The 19930-nt window shown below is 48.7% G+C and overlaps 1 protein-coding gene across 1 annotated transcript in view; it reads right to left on the bottom strand.

Moving 5' to 3' along the window:
- The window catches only part of LOC135920086 (uncharacterized), a 76155-nt gene extending 73286 nt beyond the window's left edge, over positions 1–2869 (bottom strand). Inside the window, exon 1 of the mRNA XM_065454144.1 lies at positions 2251–2869. The gene's annotated coding sequence lies outside the window, so the exon portion shown is untranslated. The remainder of the gene's footprint in view (positions 1–2250) is intronic.
- Positions 2870–19930: the final 17061 nt, after the last annotated feature.

The following is a 19930-nucleotide window of genomic DNA, read 5'->3' as shown; positions in this document are numbered from 1 at the left end:
TGCTTCAAACGCGCGAAACCGCTTGACCTCAGGTAAATGAGTGAATCTAATTGGCCGGCGCGTCTATGAAAATTTCGTTTTAGTCGGACAGCGTACGTAATGACCTTGTAATCCTTAGGTTGTCGCCATCTATACAAGTGGGAAAGTATTCGCAAAAAAAAAAGAAAGCGTTCCACTCATTAGCCGGCACCGAAAGCGCGGGGAGATTACAAGCGCGTCTACACACAGCCCGCAGTCCCCCCGGCCTCCACGGAGATCTAGGGAACGCCCGTAGTCGAACCAAGGAGATCCTCTCCCTCCGGGGCCGCCCTTCCTTATCTCGCTTCGATATCTCCCTAGCGCACGCATTGGCTCGGCGCGTGCCTTGAAAAACATCTCTCGCCGAGCTCAAAAAAAAGAAAGAGAGAGCTCCACATATGCGTGCGATCTCGCATGTGTGTATTTGCTATGCGGAGCCGAGGGGAACAGAGGCTGCAGAGATGGCGGTGTCGCGCCTTGCGGTGACCTTCCCGCGGGCGGGACACGTCGGCGAAGACATGCGACGAAAAGAAATAGGCCTAAAAATCGGTCTGGTCGAAGATAAACCGGAATCGCGTGTGGTTTTTTTTTGTTTTGTTTTTTCAAGGTGCGCATTGCTGTCGCATGCGGTGCAAAGCGCAGTGCACAGCGTGACGCGTGGGAACGAGTGAGCACCCCGATGCATGGTCGTATACGCTTTCCTTCGGCAAACGCGAAGCCCGTGTATATATATATATATATATATATATATATATATATATATATATATATGATACCCTCGTTGCAAGCGCGATCGATGTACAAGATCTGGGGCTTGTCGCGATGCATGTTTCTTGCCGTGTCGCATCTGCGACGAACGATAGTGACGGTCGCCTGCTGTGCCTATTGAAATGGTTTGGACTGTCTACAGGAAGCCTGTGAGAAGCCCTGCTTTTAGAATTGGTATACTACTTAGAGAGACGGTCAGGATACCTATGCCCCTTTCGCTTTCTGTGGGCTATTGTCAACGGACCAGGTCGTTCTACAAGAAATTATAGTGAGAGCGTTGTATCCGTTTGCTAACTGTTTAGACAGTCTTAGGGAAGTCAGTAGACGCCTACTTGTGGAACTAACGGACTATTTACGGGAAGTTTGGGGTCTCATGACCTTTCACAATTTGTGGACTGTTGTGGACGAGGTCGCTGTGCGATGTGATTTCTGCGAAATGGTAGTGACAGCGCCTTAGAAGTTGTGTAGAGAATCTACAGGAAGTCTGTTCACACCCTGTAGTAGAATCGATAGGCTATTTGAAGGCAGCCTGTGATCTTACGGTCTTTCACTTTAGCACTGTTGTTTGTAGACCATGTAGTCATGCAAAAAATGACAGTGATAGTGCTAAGCATGATGAAACTGCTTAGAAGGTCTACAGGATGTCTGCAGACGGCCCAGTATTGAATGGATAGGCTGTTCACAGACGTTAGTATGACTTGTTGGGCTAGTTGGTATATGCTACTTAAAGTGAATTATCTACCGTCAGTTTTTCTTCTTCTAATGCTGCAGGTCTCATTCGCTTCAAGTATTCACAGGCAGCCTGTGATTTCATGGCCTTTCACGTTTTTCCCCTGTCTGTAGACCTCAAGTTATCGTGATCAGTACAAGGACCGGGGCTTGCCTACATATCAAGTACCGCAGTGTTGACTGCGATACTGGCAGTACTGGAGAACTGACACTTTTACTCATTCAATTCTTCATTAGAGGAGCAGTAGGAAGTCAATGGACCTTCCTGAAAGACGTCTATAAACGTCTTACGAAGAGCGTGTGAACTTATGGGCTTACACTCATTGTAGACTATTGTCTATCAATTGTCTAATAACTCTTCGGAAGTCTACGAAAGTCAATATACATTTATGCACGAAAGGACAAGCCTAGATGAAAGAACAGTACTTAGAGATTTCTACAGGCTATCTATAGACTGCACAAACGCGTTTATAGAAGTGTAAGAAACATGCGACTAGGCTTAGCACTTGGGGTTGAGGTCGGACAATTAACTTGACGAGACGTTACGTGCGATCCCTTATGCCATTTTCACCGTGACGCTTTTTCCTGGCTGTATTCTTCAAGATCAAGTACCTAACTGCGAGCACCTTTTTTGCTGGTAATCTAGTTATTGCTGGCAGCCATTCATATAGGTTGAACGTAGCTGTAAAAATGTGCAGCCTTTCACATTACCGTGACAAGGTTTGAAGCACTCACCTGAATTCGCAGGCAGCCAACAGCCAGAAGCAGGAGAGAAGCTCTTCCTGATATGCAAGATCTTTTTACGGGTACAGATTAGAGAAGTCGCAGAAAGTACTCCAGCGTCACGAATTCCAAACGTTGACCCACTCCTCCTCACTTAATAAGCCAGCTGGACTTTTCCCTCCCTCTGTCTTTTCTCGTGCACTTTTCGGCGACGTCCGGCGACTCCAGGACCGTCGGACGTCGGTCACTGCCGTCTTCGCGGCAAGATGTAGATCCCCGGGCCCCTCGGGCACAGACGATACCAACACCTCCCGTATAAAACTCGCTCAAAAGAACAACTCGAGATGCTCAGTCTCGCAGTTCCGTCTCGCGCACAACGGGTGCACTGCCTCACTCCTCCATTCGTCGCTATAGCGTCCGCATCACCATCGACATCGTCATCGTCACCATCCTGAAGACGTCGCTACCGGTGAAGAGGCGAGGTGCCCGCAGCTCGCTCCCTCGCGAACTTGCTGCTTCGCCGACGCGCACGCGAAACGGGAGCAGACAGATCCGGCGGGAACTTCGGCGACGAGAAGACGTTCGACGGCGATTCCAGCCACCACTTACCGCCAACCGCTGCGGCCAGCGCTACACCCCCCCACTCTCTCTCTCTCTCTCTCTGAGGAGAAAGCTCCGTTTTTGCTCTCGCTTCGCCCGCCGGCGACGCGTGGTTTGACTTCTTGCCACCTTCTCTCCTCCTCCTTTCCGCCGACCAGACCAGGTGGGTGGCGAGGGGGTTCCCGCGTGTTCCACTCTCACCGAAAAGAACGACGGGCCGAGAAAGAAGTGTAGCGGCAAGAGAACGAAAGTGCTCGAAAGGGAGATTTCTAGAGGAGGGGGAAAAAAGCGCAGTAGTATAACTGTCCCTTTCTCTTTCTTGCAGCAACGTATGATGTGCAGCTGCACCAACTGTTGCTCTTCGGAGCGACGGGGGAAGGAGTGAGAGGGTGAGGTGCACATCTCAGGGCCGACCGACTATGACAATTCGACGCCGCGACCACGAACGAACGACAGCAGCTCGACGTTAGAAGCGGCGGCGTCGAGCTGCCAGCAAACGCGCGGCTTTCGCGGGCGAGTGCCTATAGAGAGGGAGTAACCCTGTCGTCGGCCCAGATATTTCTTTTGGCATAGCCGGCCTGCACGTATGTACGCGGCGCTGCTGCTGCTGACTTGCTTGCCCCTGAAATACGGGATTGCTTCACGCGCTTACGCTCGCTTCGTATAAGCGTGGTACGGTCGGTCGTTGTGGCGTGGTCGCTGAGCGAGTGGCAAGTGCCACCTGCTGACCGGATGTGGGGATGCGGGTCCTTGCAGCGGTGTAAATGCATATACATATCACTCCTCAAATCTTGTTGCACACGCTTAGCCTTTCTCTAGGTGGGCGAGTGAGCGGAACACATTTCTTTTGCAAATGTGTTCCACGTAGTTGGTGGAACCTAAGTGAAACGAGATGAAGATGTGCCACTTGGTGAAACTTATGTGCCACGTTAATTGGAGCGTTGTGCGGTAATAACAGTGGTACGAAGCTCGACCGAATGGAATTAGAGCCGGCGCTCAACATTTTTTGCAATGTGTTCCTTGGCAGAGCCTATTTGGAGGGAAAACAAGAGGGGAAAGGCCGAGAGGTTAACCAGATTAAGTGTCCGGTTTGCTACCCTGCACAGGCGGAGGGGGTGAGGGGAAGCACAGATAAGAAAACGAGAGATTATTTGGAATGAAATGAAAAGCGCGCATTGTCTGTACCACTTTATACGTTTGAGAAGTTGTAGATAGCCCCCTCGGGCGCTCTTGGCGGCTTGTCGCCGGTTCGTCCGACCACCTTGTCGATCGGCGGTCTCCCAGCTTCGCCCTTGGAAGATGGCGCTGTACGAGAGCGTTTTATTTCTTTGTCAGCCCGTCGGTCGTGACGGGCGCGGGTCTTTGAACGAGGCACATTTTTAAAGCGAAAGCTTTACTGGCCGCGAACTTGCGATTTCGCCGTGGCGGTGCTCCGAGGGGGCACATGACGTCGCACCGCGTTCCTCGTCGTTGCGGTCGTCTCCGCTCGCTTCGCCAGCTGCGTCGCATGCCCGATAACATGTCGGAGGATTGAAAAGGAGAGCTCGCGTGCGCCGCAACCACAGTTGAGGCGGCAGTATGGACGGCGACAATTCTGATAAGCAGGAGGAGGCCTGGAATCGACATCGGAACGAGAAGAAGAGGAAACGAGTCGCCCAGGAAACAGACGAACAGCGCGCCGAACGACTGGCTAAACGCCGCAATACAGCTGGACAACCAGACTGACCTGGACTTGCAACAAAGATTAACCAAGGCTAACCACGCTACGTCGTAGCTTTCGCTACGTATATCCTGGCATAGCCGAGCTAAGCCACTGCCAGTTTTTTCTCGAGACGCGTATAGCTTCGTCGTCTTGGACGGTGTGCGCTCAGTCGCGCACTTCTGGCTGAGAGGGAGGGACTTGTCTGGCAGCGGAGTTGACGACGATTTGGTCTGGTTGGACAAGAAAGCTCGCTCGGGATCGATGCCGAAGTTCGTGTGTGTGCGCGTGCCAGTGCGGAGAACGTTTATTTCAAAAGGCGGCGGAGAATTGGCGTCTTACTGGCACGTGCTTCGATGGATGCCGTTGTCGGAACGGGGTTTCGTTCTTGGGACTGGTCCTGGTAAACAAAAGGCTCACGTTCACTCACGTTTGGAGTGAGAGGAGGTTTTTTTGGAACGCGCTGTCTCGGTTGGGCAAGAAGAGCTCGTTCGAGATGCTGGAAGTCTTGTATGTATAACTCGGCTTCCGTTCGCAAGATGGAGAGAAAATTTGTTGAGTTGTATAGCAAGTGGTGCTCTGTCACATCGTGGCCGTGGATGACGTCTTGGAACGTATACAGGAAGGCTGTTACGTTGAACGCCGTCTTGGATGCCTACTGGGGAACTTCCGGAAGCCAGCGTTAGAAAGAGACGCTCATAATCAAGCGAGATACCTCGTTCGGCAAAGCAGGCTGCGTTGAAGGTACATGCTTACGTACAAATTTTTTCTGCGCTCGTTTGTTCGCGTAGTGGAGAGAGAGATGGCAAGAATAACAAATGTATGGAGGTCACCCAGGCGAGCGTCCCGTTTGCTGCCCTACACTGGGAGTGAGGGAAAGAAGGAGTAAAAGGAGGAAAGGCTGCGGAGAGCGGTATGTTAAGACAGGCTTTATGCAACAAAAAAATTACGTACGGCAGTTGCGCTGCGAATTGTTTGCAAAGGATTTATGTAACCATGCTTAATGTTGATTTTTGTTCGTACATGATTTTACTCCTCTGCGCCCAATACTGCATGGTCACATTGTCAGAAGAGGGTAGTATGTATGTATGTATGTATGTATGTATGTATGTATGTATGTATGTATGTATGTATGTATGTATGTATGTATGTATGTATGTATGTATGTATGTATGTATGTATGTATGTATGTATGTATGTATGTATGTATGTATGTATGTATGTATGTATGTATGTATGTATGTATGTAAGCAGAGCGAAATCCCCCCCACAAATCGTTCAACCACGAAACAAACCGCATAATCGCGTTACGCTTATTTGCGTCACTAATACGCTGCATTCTCTCGCGCATGCTTCACGCTTCGACACCTAGTTCGCAGAGAGGCGCATAAAGATAGAGAAAAGAAAAAGAAAAAAGCTAAGCACGATCACTCACGCTGCGTATATACCGCAACTGAATCACGTACGCGCTTAATTACACAGACCTGCACGCTATCAAGGGCATCGCTTCCCGCGAGATTCTCGAATCGTGTTTAGCACCCTGCGTTTGCAAGCTCGGAAGCGAAGCAAAGCGAGAGGTGCTTGCTTGTCTGTCGACTCGGGCAGTGAGAGGTGGCGATAAAACCCATTAAGCCTCGCTCGAGACAAAAAGAAAGAAAGAAAGAAAGAAAGAAAGAAAGAAAGAAAGAAAGAAAGAAAGAAAGAAAGAAAGAAAGAAAGAAAGAAAGAAAGAAAGAAAGAAAGAAAGGAAAAAGAAGAAAAATTACCGACGATTACGTTACTTCCTAATGCGAAATTTGAGCGCAGCAAATAAGCTGTTTCACCTTTTCGATAGATTTTGCATGCATGAAGAACACAGTCTGAATTGACACAAGTCCGAGTTGGGAAACGCACACCGGAGATTCTCACGGCACGTATCCGGAAGCGGTTTCACGTCATTTTGGAACCAGAGCCGATCACACACTGAACACACACTTCCAAACGGATTGTCTGTAAACTGTCACCGGAAAGCATTTGTTGCACCCTGACTGTTTGCGAGCCTTTGTTTGCGTTTGGCCTCGGCCTCGGCCGCGCGAACGGTAGAGTCTTCTCTGCGACGGCGATGAGCTTCTGCTCCAGCCTCGCTTACTGCTGGTTGCTCTCGACGGCGGCGATGAGCCTCCGCTTCGGCGGCGCGAACTGCAGGGTCTTCTCGGCGGCGGCGATGAGCTTCTGCTCCAGCCTCGCTTACTGCTGGTTGCTCTCGACGGCGGCGATGAGCCTCCGCTTCGGCGGCGCGAACTGCAGGGTCTTCTCGGCGGCGGCGATGAGCTTCTGCTCCAGCCTCGCTTACTGCTGGTTGCTCTCGACGGCGGCGATGAGCCTCCGCTTCGGCGGCGCGAACGGCAGAGTCTTCTCGGCGGCGGCGCTTAGCCTCTGCTTCGGCGACGCGTACTCCTGGATCATCTCGACGGCGGCGACGGTAAGCTTCTGCTTCGGCGGCACGCACCTCTGGATTCTGACGGCGACGGCGCTGGGCCTCTGCTCTGGCAGCTCGTTTAGCAGCAGCAGCAGCAGCAGCAGACGGAGGACTTCCATCGGTCGTCTCGCTCATGGCTCAGAAAGAACTGGCAGATAATTTCGCAGTGGCGAACGGCAGCGGCAATTTCGGCTCGGGCGGTGCACATATACAGATCCGCCGCCACCGATCTGGCTCTCTGATTGCCACCGCACAGGGCGAACGGCAGCGGCAATTTCGGCTCGGGCGGTGCACATATACAGATCCGCCGCCACCGATCTGGCTCTCTGATTGCCACCGCACAGGGGTTGCATTGGAGAAGGAGCGAAGAAAGGAATTAAGTTCGAGCCGGCGCTTTGACAACCGGAGACTCGCAGGAAGAGGGGGGAGGGGGGCGGCGTGTACACCCAGCGGCAAACGATGGGGGCAGAAGCGCGCGCAGCAAGCGGACAACACGATAAAGGGAGGAGGGAAGAGATAGCAGCGACTGACTGATGCCGCTGACGCGGATAGTGAGTCAACCCCAGCTGCGGAGTTGGTTTCAGGGACAACGCCGCCGATGCCGACACAAACAATATGATACCCTCGCTTCCGCAGCGCTAAGAACCCGGTCTAGCCGTGGGAAGGTGGTCACGTATTCGTCGACGTGCCGGGGCCTACGTGAAATAACCGGCGCGTCGGCAACTGAAGAGCACCCTATCCGCCACACAAGAACAGGGGGGGGACCCTTTCCTCCTCTTTCTGCATGGCGGCGACGGTGTTCTATGCAGTCACGTTATCTTGACTCTCTAGCGGCGTCAGCGGCATCCAGCGGTATCAGTCGGTCGCTGCTAGCGCTGGGGGGATGAAAGGGGGGCGGAGCTGGTTACGAGGCCGACGACAACGCCGACGACGACGCGAAACCCAGGAACGGACGCCAAAGAGCTGCGCTCTAAAAAGGAAGAAAGGAAGAAAGAGAGAAAGGAAAGAAAGCAATAAAAAAAAAGAAAGGTAGTTCACACTACGCCGGGTGTCTCGCAAGTGATGGCGTCACGATCGGTCCGCCACGGACGACTGTTGATATACGCTCGGAACGTGCTGCTGGATGACTGTGCCTCGGAGATCTCCGCGCGTTCATTACTATGGTCGGTGTGAGGCCAGTTAGGGTGCGTCATCGAGTACTGTGCCTGATGGCCTCCGAGACAGCCCGATCTCGGAGGCAGCTCATACGTCATGCAGTTTCCTATGAAAATATATGGAACACTTGGCGCTGCGATCGTCTGCTACCTCGAGAAAAGTAAGAGACAATGGCAGTATTACACGGTCAGGGAAAAAAAGCAGGGAAGAGATTGACACAACCGGAGTCATCGCAATTGTAGGTGGTGGCACAATATAGCGATAGACGTTCTCAACGCGAAAGTTAAAATGGGTATTAAGTAAGGAAAAGGCTAGATGGCTATAAATGTGGTGAAACCTGATTAAATCATGCAGGCTAGGTGACTATTTGTCTCCGCCCCTGTTGACAAGGGGATGCCAAGAAACGTTTTCATAATCATCGCCACGAAACAATGGTTGGCACACTGGTTTGTCTAATCTGCGCGATTGTTGGGTCAGACCGCTTCTTGTGGCGCAATCTATTGCGTTCTGTTTTCTGAATTTCCACCCACTCGTAGTTTCCTCAGCAGAGCAAGGCAGCTAGTGCGTTGTGAAAAAGTGGCGTCTCGAAAATGGCGTCGATGACGTGTTTCCGGCTTCGCAGTCACTTCTGGCGAATGCAGTTAACAAGAGCATGGCTGTCGAAATTTGATAACCGTTACTTCGAGGGAGCCATCAACGGGGTGTGGATTCGAACATGATGTATTGTTGCATCTAAACGGACTAGATATTTGAAAACGATCGATTTGCATAATCGCAAAGCCATTTGAAGACGTAAACACACAGTTTAGGCAGATCTATGTATTAGATACATTTCATTCCCACTCTAGCTGAACCATCCTAATTGCAGATCCGGTAGGCACCATATAGAGGTTCCTACAAAAAAAAAGATACTAGACGGAACTCCTGTCAAATTCTGCAATGGCGGCATTTCGAGCCAATCAGAGAGGCCATGGAAGCCCTCTAAACCAATCACAGTCGACGAGATGGCGAATTCGACAACGTGGCGGAATTGCGGCAATGTCCGTAATGCCACTTACAACGGGTGTAACGCATGGATTTGCTTAAACGTCGTCCTTGTAGCTTCAAACGGTCTCGTGACTTTGCAAATCAAACTCTGTCAACAGAATTTAAGGTCGTAAACGCAACTTTTCGCGATGGTTTCGCATGTGCTATGATATTTATTGCATTCGTGCCTTTAGAAACATCCAATTTCTTGGAAATTTCAAAAAATAACGCGTGATGAATTACCCCACAAGAACGTCTGAACCAGAAGCACAAATGTTGTTTGTTCGTCTGCAATAATTTGTGTGCTTTATAATTGCACTTGTGTAACCCACCCATGCCAACATGCCCGGAACAAGGGTTGCAATAAAATAAATAAATAAATAAATAAATAAATAAATAAATAAATAAATAAATAAATAAATAAATAAATAAGAGACATTTGTGTATTACCACTCATTCGCATTGTAACGAAACGATCGCAGTGCCAAAGTTTACCTTGTAATTTACGCTGAAAATGCTTTAGTGTGCGTTTAATACCACCTTGAATATGCTCAAATTGGTCTTCTTATCTCTTTAACGTATCCCCGTTGCCACAGCCAAGACTATAGTAATTAAACGAGCTCTGAGGTGTTCTGCAGGGAGTCTAATGACTGCTTCGTTGCGCTCACATTATTCACGCAGTTCACGTAGCCGCCAATCGCTACCGGAAGTGACCTTCATCTTTGAGAGTAATGAACGCGGCTAGGCAGCTCACGTGACTTTCTGGCACGTGTCGTTTGTTACCAAACGCCAGTTCACGCTTTTTTCATTACACTCTATATATGCCGGGCCGTGCGAGCACATCCACTTCGTTGTTTTTTTTTTCCGCCCCAATGAACCCTAACTTCTTTAACTAGGGCAACCATGCGCGATCGTTCTGCACAGCCTCTGACGAATATGTGCCAAGAAGGTTCCTGACTCGGAAGAGAGAGTACGACGTCTGCCAACCAAACGCGCTAGCAGACGACGCTTGACCTCGGCGAGATTCCGCAGATCGCATTAATCAGTTTGCAACCAGATTCCACGGGCTCATTATTCTGTTAGACATGATTTACTTGGAACGTTAATTGTGTGTGCTTCTGTCGTATTCCGTTTGATTCGTTTATCGTATTTTTTTTTTGTGAAGGAGCGGAGCATCAGCATACAGACGTGCGTGTTATATACAGCTTCACTCAATCGGAGCTGAGCTATTTCTTAAGCTAGGTTAGTTGGGTGAAAGAAATTATAAAATTGCACAAGATTATTCGAAGGAAGACCTTATTAGGCTGACAACCGAAACAGTGATAGCAGTCTCTGAGATAACGGTGACTACGAAGATAACTACAACGCCGGCTACAAGCTACAACTACAGCGAACCGCTGCTTGGCCCATCACTCGTTTTGGATAAGTGCAATAGTCTCGAAAGGATCATCATCAACAACAATAGCAGCATACGATGGTACCGCGGTGTTATGACGATAGCCCTGTCTAAAATGACGGTACGGCGATTGTAAGGCGACAATTAGGATGATGGCATGGCGATAGTGCGACGGTGGTACCAAGATGATAAGGCTATGATACGGCCACGGTACAACCATGGTGCATTGATGGCTAGACGGCGGTGGTAAGATTACGGTAGAGCAATTGTAAATCTACGGACATGGGCGACGGCATGAGGATGATACCACGACGGCAAGATTACCATACAACGATCGCACGATTACCGTAAGATTTGGCACGACGACGATAAGACTACACTCTTAGGCAAAGTTACACCCTTTGGCTTGCCCCTTCTGCCACACAACAATGATCGTTATCTGCCTTGATGCGTTTCCTTTCTTTAACGCTGCGAGCCCGGAATTTTCCAGTAACGAACGGCACGCGCGTTATTAGAAGGGGCACTCCAAATGGTGTAAACTGTTCTATGCTGATAACGCGCGTGCCGTTCGTTACTGGAAAGTACCGGGCTCGCAGCGTTAAAGAAAGGAAACGCGTGAAGGCAGATAACGATTGTCGTTGTGTGGCAGAAGGGGCAAGCCAAAGGGTGTAACTTTGACCTAAGAGTTTACGATGTTGCGCTGGCGCGATGATTGCCTAGCAGTGGCACGACAGTAATACTGCTGCGCGGAGGTGGCACGATGACACGATGATGGCAAGGCGACGGTACGACGATGGTACGACATTGGTACGACTACGGCAAGACGGCTACCTCGTCGCGAACTCGAGATACAATCCTGCAGGACGAAAACAGAGTTTTTTTTCCTATAGCTGGATGCCGTGTGCACTTCAAAGTTATCGCTGCGATAAGCGGTGCGAACAAGAGTGCAGAAACTTACAGCCGTGCTATCCTCTCTGAGTTATCGCAGCTGACACCACGGTCACTGTCCGGTGAGCGTCGCGTTTTTTCGATTCAGACAAGCTTGCGTGATGGACGAGACTAAACGAGATGGAGACGTAGGCACAGAAAAAAGAAAAAGAAAGAAAACGAGACCCGGCAAGGAAGGAAGGAGCAATTGCACTCTTAAAACGGTTGCACCCTTTGGGGTGTATATTTGTCCCACAACAATAACCGTCATCTGCCTTGCTTGCGTTTCCTTTCCTGAAAACTCGGCGCTCGCTACTTTCCTGTCGAGAATGCTGCGTCACACTGATAAGGCGCATGCCGTTCGTGACTGGAAAGTACCGGGCTCGCAGCGTTAAAGAAAGGAAACGCGGGCAGCGCGGATGACGATTATTGTTGTGGGACAAGATACGCCCCAAAGGGTGTAAATTTTTCTAAGAGTGAAGGAAGCAAAGAAGGAGGAGGGAAGGAAGGACAGGCAGCGATATAGATCCAATAACGAGTTTCTTTCACGAACCTTTTCAATCAATGCTCGGCCGCGATCCGGGTGCGTGCTGGCCACCGGAATCTTGCACCTTTGCTCCGCGAAGTATTGACCTTATGCAACGCTCCGTGCTCTCATTAGCGGAGCTGATGTTATACTGCGCACGCAAACATTCTTCATCCAACCCGGCGACCTCGTAGCGTCGACGTCGGCCGGTGAGCTCCGCTGACCCAAGTACGCGTCGTCACAAAGACGCGCTTATACAAACAGCGCACGCAAAAAAAAAAAATAATGTCGTGTTTTTTTTTACTCACGTCGGGCACTTTCACCAATCCCTACCACCTGCACCGCCTGTGGCCCGCACTGCACCCGTCGCCCGGCTGCCCGTAGTGCGAGCACGAACGGGCCGATATGGCCCATGTGCTTTGGGAATGCCAACGCCTCGTGGAACAAAGGCAAAGAGGAAGGGAGAATACAACAGCGGAACCGTCTTAAGCGGGGCGCCTCGCTGAGAGATGGCAAGCCGCCCTCCTCAGCGAGGCACCCGAAGACCAGGAGTGGGCCGTCCAGCGGGCCAGGGCCGTTGCCGAGGATCTCGAAAGATCTTCCTCGGGCGATGGACCCCTGGCAGTCTAGCCCCGGGCACCAACATCAACAACCGTTGGACAAATAAAGTTTATTCCTATCCTATCCCTCACGTCGGCTCACTGGTATCTCTAAAGCACGCCAGCCATTTAATAAATTGCTCATTTGCATGCCAAACGTTTTTTTTTTCTAGACTGAACAAAGTTTTTAAACATTGCCTGTGACAGACATTTAATCTTTGGACTGGATTGCTGGAAGAGGCTGACATTACTTTGACGAGAAATTGAAGTGCATAAATGATTATTAACGGATGTTTTACTAAGTTACCGACTAATTACATGACTAAACGCATTGCGATTTACGAATTGTAGCCGCCGAGTTCGCAACGCGTATACCCACTTAATTGAAACGAATTCTGATCGGATGGCACCAGTATCGCCCTCAAAGTTGAGGTAAAAATGCATTACTAGCTGTTCCGTTTACTTTTCGAATGAAGCGTCGTCGTATGTATTGCACTACAAAAAATAACTGGAACGCCAACGTATATCGTCCCACAGATTGAGATTGAGTATCTCGAAACTTCTCTCATCCAGAGTGGATAACCAGTGGATGCACCTTTAGAAATCGCCGGCTCCAATTTGTAAATTGCGATACGTGTCATAAAGCAATTAGTTAAAAGCCTAATAACGGAAATATGTTTATCAGTCGATTATGCATATCGATTTATCGCGTAAGTAATGTCCGCGTCTTCGAACAATCAAACTCCAGGGCTTGACTTGTGCTTTCTGTCTGTGCCGCAGAGTTTTTAAAGTTTTGTATAGTCCAAATGAAAAAAAAAGGAGCACCATGTATTAACGGCTTCTTCGATTTTATTTCATTTCATACTAGGGTTACATTATACTTGGACGGGTGGGTGTGTACCACTGTGGTCGCGTGGCCATTTTGGGCAGTCCTCAAAAAAATTGTGGGGTTTTACGTGCCAAAACCACTTTCTGATAATTAGAGACGCCGTACTGGAGGACTCCGGAAAATTCGGCCACCTGGGGTTCTTTAACGTGCACCCAAATTTAAGTACACGGGCGTTTTCGCATTTGGCCCCAGTTGAAATGCAGCCGCGGTGGTCGGAATTCGATCCCGCGACCTCATGCTAAGCAGCCCAACACCACAGCTACTGAGCAACCACGGAGGGTACGCGCATTCCCACATAACAAGCATGTGCCCCTGTGACAGAAGAGGTACAGAAGCCTCAGATGTATGCAGATATGCGTCGTACACCTCTGTGCTTAAACCTGTCATCACCATTCATCATACAAGATTCGAACAACGTACTGTAACTCGTGACAACGTTGCTTAATTCGCCGTTTCCCAGCGTGCAGCCGCCAAGTTTTCAGCTCGACCTAACTTGTGAAGGGCTGTAGTGCGCAAATGTGAACATTGCTTGAGATTGAATTTGTTACCAGTGTGGCGCGCAAACACACATTGCATGAGATTGCGTGTTGCTTAGGATGAAATTAATCATGCTTGAGAATTTAATTTGTTGTCTGTGCGGTGCACAAACACACATTGCATGAGATAGCATTTCGATTAGGATGAAAATAAGCATGCTTGAGATTAAATTTGTTGCCTATTTTATGCACAAACACACATGGGATGAGACTGCATGTTGCTTAGAATGAAAATAAGCATGTTCGAGATTAAATTTGGTAGCTATTCTGTGCTAAAACCCACATTGCACGAGAGTGCATGTTGCTTAGGATGAAAATAAGCATGCTTGAGATTCAATTTGTTACCTATCTTGTGCACACACACACACACAGTGCATCAGATTGCGTGTTGTTTAGGATGAGAATAAGCATGCTTGAGATTAAATTTGTTACCTATTTTGTGCACAAACACACATTGCATGAGATTGGATGTTGGTTAGTTCGAAAATGAACGAAATTGTACATATCGTATTTAGTTGCATATCGTCGAACTAATTGCTTCACTTAGGCTTCGCACATAGACATCCACATTTGTGTGCATATCTTATTCAGGCCGACATAGCTGAGCTTATCTATCGTATAATAAATGTGTGTCTCTCTCTTGGATCTGGATAATATTTTTACCTTCTCGGAGCGCGAGTCATAGACGTGGCTAAGTTTCCAAAAGTACGTTTTCAAGGACTATTGTTCAAAGCAGAGAAGAGAGATGGAAAGGCGTAAGTTTCAACTTAGTCGTCAGCTCGCTTCGCCTGCACTAGACCCGTTCAATAACAAAAATACAATTTCTTTCTAGACGTATCCTGCGTTGACGGCAAGAGTGGCTGAAGGCATCAAAAAGCCAGCGTCTGTTTCTCTACGGCACATTCTCTTCGCGCGCACCTGCTTGAGCACCGATTTGAAACGACGACGATGACCCAGTCTTAGTATCTGACGTTCTTTAACCGTCCATTACTGCCATCTAGTCAAGCTTTTAACCTTCAGTTCGGAACCCTCTGTACCGGTTCTACGATGAAATGTACGCTTCTTCTTAACTGAGTCTAGTGGAAGGGCAGTAGAAGCACCTCCAGTCGTGCCTGACATCACGCTGGGCTCTACGAGGCCAACGGACTGGCACTCGGTTTCAGAGAGCGAGGCTTTCAGGTTTCCCGGCGTTCCAACGTGACAGGCCCGTGTACACGCAGAATGGAATACGGTGTTTAGATGTTACCGGGTCACTCATGCGCTGTCTTCGACAAGCAGTGGATCCACTGGCCACGTAGCCCAGAAGTTCACCGTGCCATAAATCTTCGCACCTCCCTCCCATTCCTCCCCGTCATTTTTTCCTCCTCCTCCTCGTCATTTTTTGTAGTGTTTGTGAAGCTTTTACAATTTTGGATTACCTCGTTGGCCCTGTTGTAGATGGTGCAACCTTTTCGTGTCGCTTCGTTTTATTTCTCGTAGGCGGTCAGTGGAGAAAATTAGCGCGATGTTCGGTCAGTTCGCTCGTGTTACGAATGCCCGATGAAGAGACACCGTTTGGACGCGCGGGGTGCTTGCGCTAACCTGTGTGGGTGGACAGTGGCGATGAGAAGTGTGGACCGTCATTGGTGTACGCAGGTGCATCGTCGTGGTGACATCCATTCCGGCGTTGCAATTGCTTGCAATACGTCACAAATAACATTTGCACAAAAGAAGATGCATAATGTCACGAAAAGAATGTCCGCGAAGAGCTTGCGCGAAGTTGGATCCACCAATATACTTACACCAATACGTATATATGGATAGAGCGAAACAATAAAGTGAAGAACCGTTGTCATTGTCGTCATAACCCTCTACTGCACAATTTTTTGTTTCCTCAAAATATTATTCATGGAGTTGTAGGGAAGCATAATAGTACCTGTACTCCCATGGAAACTTACTTCAGCGAATGTCTGTGGTTTCAATTTGCAGAATAAGGGTATGTTGCATATCTGCAACAATGTGCAAATAAAGAAGAAGTTGAAAGTAAATAATAGATTTAGCGCGATTCATACTCAGATGCTTATTCGCACGAGACAATCATTGGCGTACCTATGATTTAGTGTGGAACAAAAAGAAGCACTTGTACATGCTTGTGCAGCACAGGTGGTTCCCACACTTCGTGCAGTACGTCATGCAGATTCCCGTCCAGCCAGGAAACAATGCAGTGTTTTCGGGTGATTGTCAAAATGTAGAACATCGAAGCGCAGACGCAAAGCTGTGCCCGTGACGACGTGACATGGCAACGTGCGGAGGCACAGCGCACTTTTGAAAAGAAAAAAGGAAATTTGACCAGAGAACATCTTGTCCACATATTGAATCGAAACGCACTTACACTCGTGGCTGTCGTGACCAATTGAATAGTCACTGCCTTCACTATAAGGAGGAATTGCTGGGCCATACCAGCGTTTCGGAGCCATTTCACTATTCCGAAGAAAATAAACCATGTACACGTTGTTGCATTTGTGCAACATAGCAACGCTCTGTCGCCAGGAACAAACTATTCCGAAATTACAATGTCTTTTTGAACCTACAGAGTTAGAAGGATGTGGAGCATAGCGTAACAATATTTTTTTGCGCTTTGTCTTATGGAGAAATACATTTACAATTTGTAAAACTTACCTATATCACTGCTCGTGGGCGCGCGCAGCCTCCGCCACGTTTGTTTTGGTAGAAGATGCAAAGAATTAGCACAGATTGCAGCACAAGGTGCCGCGTTTTACAAACCAATGTCGCGGATATGCAACAACGTGTACAGGAAGCTCCAAACTGACTTTGCTTCGGTTTTTATCGCCGTTCATCAGAATGTTGCGTAAATGCAACAAGGTGCAGTAAAGGGATAATCGTTATGATTGTCAGTATCCTAACGAAGTTCATTTCAATACAGAAGCCTGTGCTACAAATATTATCACTATACGTCTGTTCTGCGCCAACCGAATATTACCCTGCACACTAATGCACACCAGCACTTCGTGCAAACAACAACGCTACACAACACAAGAAGGGCCCCCAAATGGCACCATCTTGCATTCGACACTCCAATTAATGACTTCATTGAGGAGGTCCAGCTCACCGTCTTGCTTCCCGAGTTGATGTCGGTGGCTGATAATTTCGACGAAGTTCGAGTCTCACCGCAGAAGGCAGCAGCAGTATGCTAACACTGACGATACGAATTGGTCCAGCTGAAGATAAATCACGCTAACAGGGGGACCATCATAGTCTCCGCATTTACTCTTACAGGAGAGTCAAAATCTCACCAGGCCTTCGCCAGACTCACCGTGACCGACATCGACGGCGACGCGCAATTAAGTGCGTGCCGTTCGCAAGAGAAACTCGGTATTTAAGCGTCGAAACAAAAGCGGTTCAAGTACCGCATTCTTGAGCACCTCCAGAGTCCAACACTGTAAGAAAAAAAGGACTAAAAGGGGTAGGGAGGTTAGTCCTTTTGGGGACTAACTGAGTTGCCACAACCATTAGTCCTTTTGGGGACGAACTGACATGGGATGAACTGTTACTCCCCATGCGCTTACTCCTTCGGGGACTAACAGTTGCCCCTGCCCGATGGTCCTCAAGGGAGTAACTGTAATTCGTTCCGATGCTCAGCAAAGGTGGAATTAATTAAATTAGGCATTTAAACCCTAATAAAAAAAATTAATGAGGTGAAAAAAAAAACGTGCCCGAGAGTAGGATTCGAACTCACGTCCTCTCGGCCACAAGGCAGGTACTCTAACCACTTCACCACGCCGCTTGCTTGAGAAGACGGGATATTTAGACAAGGTTAAGTATGGGAACTCAAATGCGGCAGTATAAAAGTGACTCCGTATTTTGTGCAAGCTATGCAGTGAGAGTCTAACGTTGAGTGTATTTGCAACCATAAGCGACTGCGAAAAGAAATCAGCCCGAGTATTTTTAGGATGACTTAAACTGAGGCACTACGCCATGTATACGTGTAGCTAGCTCAAACGGGGCACAGAAGACGACAGAGAAGGGCAATTTCTCTGTCGCTTAGCGTGTGCCGTTTGAGCTACACATCGCTTCAGTTCGCAACCTCCTTGGAACGGAAGGAACTTAGGTACTGTTGACCAAGAAAATCTAGCCATCTATCAATGACTTGCGCGTTTAATGTGTATCGCTCACTTATGGGGTGCGCACGAAGGGCATGCCTCTTCACATTCCAGTTTTAAGTTTCACGTAATTATCTCACGAAGAGGCAAGGTGCTGCTTTGCATGTACTTCAATAGACAATGCACGAACTTCGAACATTCACGATTTATAGACAATACCGTTTTCGCCGCATCGCTCCGTGACACGGACGAAAACAGCGAAGTCCCTGGGGAGTAACTGTTGCCGTTCGTCCCCCCATTGCTCTCTTTCCGAGCAGGGACTAAACACTTACTCTCCGAAATTTGCACACGGCACGCACATTCATGCAGTTAGTCCTTTGAGGGACGAAAGCGCCCTTTTTAGGACTAACGGCGCAGTTACTCCCGTTTTCCCCGGGATTTTTCTTAGAGTGAATTCTCACGTTTCCTCGTGACAGAATGGACAATAGTAAACGAAAGGGAAAGTAAAACGAACAATGTGAGCGCCCTCGCTGTTTGCTTTCGAAGGTGTTAAAGTCAATATCAGGATGTTGCCTAAAGGTAGCAAGTCCTGCATTGTGCACCGGCTCAAGTGCGCTGGACAACAATGGTTGTCAGATATCGATATGTCAGTTACCGCGATGGGAATCCCCCGCACGCAATCCGAATCGAAAGTGAAAAACTTGGTGTCAGATATCGATATATCAGTTACCGCAGTGGGAATCCCCGCACGCAATCCGAAGCGGAAGTGAAAAAATGGCTGTGGCTTAGCTAAGGTTAAGCCCAGGATGCGAAGCATACTCACCTTTATTTTAGTTGTTGAACCACTGTTTAGCCTGGTGAACTGCTGTTGCTTGGCTATATATATTTGGTTCGGCTAGACGAAGAAACAACTCATGCAGGCGAGCGCACGAGCTGAGACCCGGCTATGTAGCTACGCGGCCGCAAGCGAGCGCACGAGTTGAGCCTCCGCTTTTGCAGCTGTTTTGACGTCATATGGTAGCTACGCGGCCGCGCGCGGCGCAGCAAGGAAGAGCGTGGTTGTGCGGCTAGTATGCTTCGCATAAAACTTGGCTGAGCGGCTGCCGCTTGGTGGTGGTGCAAGGTAGCACTAATACAACGTCCGCACATTATTTCTTTCTCTGAAGTTCAGCCACTCCTCAAGAATATCGATGTGGGTTCAGGTTCAGTTTCGGTCAAAATTTTAGCTCAACTATGGACTTTGCTTCATTTTCGGTTCGACACTCTGCTTGTATACCCTCTGTTCAATAAATAAATAAATAAATAAATAAATCAGTCAGTCAGTCAGTCAGTCAATCAATCAATCAATCAATCAATCAATCAATCACAACATAAATTCAGAACCACGATTAGATTATGAGGCACGTCGTAGGGCAAGACTACGGATTAATTTTAACCACCTGGGTTTCTTTAACGGGTGCTGAAATATAAGTGCAAGAACGTGTTTGCATTTGGACCCGCATGCGGCCACTGCGACCGGAAGCGCTTTCCCGACCTCGAGCTTAGCATATGAACGTCGGTGCCATTGGACTACTGTGATGAATGAATGAATGAACGAATTAAGTGGGAATGAGTCAGAGGAAACGGCTGCAGCCTTACGTTACCGGCGAAGTGTAGAACGCGAGACCAACGATTTTGATGAATCGTGCGAAAAACATGCGCGCGAGAAGTCATTCCTGTTGGCGAGTGCGTGCCTGCAAGTGTGGAGTCCCTTCTGTGTGCACACGTCAGCAGTCTTGCTC

This window comes from Dermacentor albipictus, chromosome 8, assembly GCF_038994185.2.
Source record: "Dermacentor albipictus isolate Rhodes 1998 colony chromosome 8, USDA_Dalb.pri_finalv2, whole genome shotgun sequence".
Lineage (NCBI taxonomy): Eukaryota > Metazoa > Arthropoda > Arachnida > Ixodida > Ixodidae > Dermacentor > Dermacentor albipictus.
Note: the sequence above shows the minus strand (reverse complement) of the source record. Positions and strands in the feature narration are given on the sequence as shown.